A 4,016-nucleotide genomic window follows, 5' to 3' on the forward strand; every position below is an offset into this window, starting at 1 on the left:
GATAGGTTAAGCGAATGGGCTAAGGTTTGGCAGATGGAATACAATGTCGGAAAGTGTGAGGTCATCCACCCTGGGGAAAAAAAAACAGTAAAAGGGAATATTATTTGAATGGGGAGAAATTACAACATGCTGTGGTGCAGAGGGACCTGGGGGTCCTTGTGCATGAATCCCAAAAGGTTAGTTTGCAGGTGCAGCAGGTAATCAGGAAGGCGAATGGAATGTTGGCCTTCATTGCGAGAGGGATGGAGTACAAAAGCAGGGAGGTCTTGCTGCAACTGTATAAGGTATTAGGAAGGCCGCACCTGGAGCACTGCGTGCAGTGTTGGTCACCTTACTTAAGGAGGGATATACTAGCTTTGGAAGGGGTACAGAGACGATTCACTCGGCTGATTCCAGAAATGAGGGGGTTACCTTATGATGATAGATTGAGTAGACTGGGTCTTTACTCCTTGGCGTTCAGAAGGATGAGGGGTTATCTTATAGAAACATTTAAAATCATGAAAGGGATAGACAAGATAGAGGCAGAGAGGTTGTTTCCATTGGTGGGGGAGACTAGAACTAGGGGGCACGGCCTCAAAATAAGAAGGAGCCAATTTAAAACCAAGTTGAGAAAGAATTTCTTCTCCCAGAGGGTTGTGAATCTGTGGAATTCTCTGCCCAAGGAAGCAATTGAGGCTAGCTCATTGAATGTTTTCAAGTTAAAGATAGATGGATTTTTAACCAATAAGGGAATTAAGGGTTACGGGGAGAGGGCGGGTAAGTGGAGCTGAGTCCACGACCAGATCAGCCATGATCTTATTGAATGGCGGAGCAGGCTCGAGGGGCTAGATGGCCTACTACTGTTCCTAATTCTTATGTTCTTATGTTCTTATGTTCTTATAACACGGCGATGAGAATTGTACAGTGTACTGCAAGTGTGGTCCAAAGAAAGTTTGATACCAGTTCAACAGAACCTCACTACTTTTCAACACTATCCGACTTGAATTAACCCTTGGTGCTCCATTTTCTTTTTATGGATGTATAACCCGCATCACGACCTTTACTGTTTATTTGTATTTCAACTCTGAGATCCCTTTGCTCCTTGACCTCACTTAGATTCTTATTCTCACGTAGTATTTGACCTTATCTTTCTTACCAAAGTACATGACCTCACTCTGTCTGTGTTGGATTGAATTTGCCAATTCAATGTCCAGTCTACAAGATTATTAATGTATTGTTGTAGTTTGTTGCAGTCCTCCTCAATAATGTCTATCAGCCCCACCCCAATTTGGCCTCATCTGAAAGTGTAGAAATTGTTTTTTTGATTCCAAAGTCTAAATGGACAATTTAAATTGTGAACAGCATTGGTCCCACACTGATCCTCATGGGAGCCCACTTTACATCTTCTGCACTCAGAATAACAGTCCTATACTTCTGCTTTCTCTCTTGGGGTCAGCTCGCTATACATTCCACGACTTGTCCCCTAACACCGCAAGCTCTGACCTTATTCATTATCCTAATATGTGGTACCTCATCAAAGACTTTTTGGAAATTTAAGTATATTATATCGACCACATTACCCTGGTCTACTCTCCCTGTTACTTCTTCAATGAAATCAAAGAAGTTGGTCAAGCAAGACTTTTGCTTTTGAATCCACGCTGATTATACATAATTATATTTTTGGTTTATAGATATTCTTCTATTCTCTACTTTAGTAGGGATTCCATTATTTTCCTACCACCGAAGTTCCACTGACTGGTCTATAGTTCCCCGGACATGTTCTATCTTCCATCTCAAATATAAGTATTACGTTAGCTATCCGCCATTCCTCTGACACTGAACATTTTTCAAACTAATCATTAAATATTTGTAATAGTGCTCCTGCTATCTCTTCGCTGAATTATTTTAAAGTGTATGGATGTAATCCATCCAGACCAGGGGTTCAATCCTCCTTTCATTTGGTTCGTTCATTTAATATTTCTCCTCTTTACTTATTGCAGTTATATAATTTCCCATACATTATTCCACCGTCATGTCCATCTGCCCTGTGTCCCTGGTAAATACACAGGCAAAGTAATTATTTCATATTTTATGTAATTTTTCCATCGCTTCATGTGATTTAATATTGTTCATCGATTTGTGGCCCTATTCCCATCCGACATTCTTTTTTAAATGAATGTGCCTGTAGAAAGTTAGATGAGCGATTATTTTATCAGCCATCTAATAGTGGGAAGGATAAAGAGGTGTAAATTTAGGTAAAATGCAGAAAGATTCAAGATCTGTCGTGATAATGTGGGACTTCAACGTAAACTGGGAAAATAACCATGCAAAGGGAAAATGCAGGGGAGGATTTCCTGAAATCTGTATTCGAACTTTCTCCATCAGTATGTTTCCAGCACGATGGGGAAGAAAGCAGTTCTGGATCTCGGAAATGGATTAAGTAGAGCATGTTTCTGTGGAGGAGCATTGAGGAAACAGTGATCACAATATCATTAGGTTTAGAGTAGTTATGGAAAAGGAGAAGGTATAATCATGTGTGAAAATACCCAACTGTAGGAGGACTAATTTTTTGAGTTGAAAAGGATCCGGCCCAGGTAGATTGAAACCAAAGATTTCTCAGTAAAACAGTAAATGCACATTGGGAGACATTCAAAAAGGAGATAGATCGGGTAATGACTAGACACGTTCTCATGCAGGGTGCAGAAATAGCATGATAGCTAGCTACAGCTCGGTGGATGAATGAAGATCAACTAAAACACAAAAACGGAAGCTTGTGATAAACTTCAGGCTCATATTTCAGTAGAGAACCAAGCAGAATACAGAATGTACAGAGAAGGAGTTTCAAAGGAGGAGGAAGTAGAATCAGCAGAAAAACAGGATATTCGCCCATAGTACTTATCTGAGGAAGGACACACTTGCCTTGGAGGTGGTGCAACAGAGGTTCAACAGATTGATTCCTGGGATGAGAGGGCTGTCCTATGATGAGAGATTGTGTAGAATATGCCAATTCTCTCTGGGGTTTCGAAGAATGTTGCTTTCACAGGAAAACATCATTAATGAACGCATTTTCTTCTTTTGCACAATGAAAGAAATGCGAACTGAGGGAGAGCTGATAATTTAATCATCTGTTCTGTGCTCTGCATAAGAACACAAGAACCAGGAGCAGGAGTCAGCCATTTGGCCCTTCGAGCCTGCCTTCTTTTGCACTGAAACAAATTATAACCGTGAGTTTAAATTAGCAGTGCGGGATATTTATCGGGCACCTTTCAATGCTTCACAAAACCATTCCTTTCGCTACAGCCACCCGGGATCGTTTCCCGGTTTGGGAAGTAACTTTGATATCACCGTTTGTAATTGAAGTGGAGTAATTTTATTATGTTAGATGGATGCCCCAAAGCACTTCAGAGTGGTGTCAAAACAAATGAGTTTGCAATTAAAAACACTGAATGTCAGGAGTGGGATTTTAACCCACGCCTCCCGTGGAGACTGCGACCTGAACGCAGCACCTTAGACCGCTCGGCCATCCTGACTGTTCGATGCTTCAGTTACAAGTTATTACTCGTGAAAGTTTCAGACCAGGCGCTTGTTCAGTGTTGCTGGAAGGGCCAGTGTTCGGGATATCCTCTCCCCCGGGGTTTTCCTGAGCCTGTGCTCGGTGCACGGGGAGGTTTGGCCCGGGTCTGAGGTAGCTTGCATCCCAGGGATGAACAATAACCCTCTGAGCTCTGGCACTGGGGAAGGGCGAATAATTAATGAGCCGTTTGTGGGTTTCAAATGCAACTTAGATCTGATGGAAGAAACCGATAGTGTTGTTTCACAGAATGAAAGAATTGCAAACAGGGACAATCGAAATTTCAATAACTGAACTTTAATAATTAGTGAAACTTTAACCCTTGATGAAGTTTTATCCCCAATCTGATTTTACACACTCTGTATTTGAGTAGATTAGTTTTAAAATGTTCATTGCTCATGCGACAATGTACCCTTAATTGCTTTTGTTCAATTTAATTGCAGATAAATTTTGCTTCACAAATAAT

At 41.1% G+C, this 4,016-nt stretch overlaps 1 non-coding gene across 1 annotated transcript; it reads right to left on the reverse strand.

Moving 5' to 3' along the window:
* Nucleotides 1-3,426: 3,426 nt before the first annotated feature.
* Nucleotides 3,427-3,509, reverse strand: trnal-cag (transfer RNA leucine (anticodon CAG)). The gene has a single exon. It is a non-coding gene; the product is annotated as a tRNA-Leu (tRNA).
* Nucleotides 3,510-4,016: the final 507 nt, after the last annotated feature.

This window comes from Pristiophorus japonicus, unplaced genomic scaffold, assembly GCF_044704955.1.
Source record: "Pristiophorus japonicus isolate sPriJap1 unplaced genomic scaffold, sPriJap1.hap1 HAP1_SCAFFOLD_130, whole genome shotgun sequence".
NCBI lineage: Eukaryota > Metazoa > Chordata > Chondrichthyes > Pristiophoridae > Pristiophorus > Pristiophorus japonicus.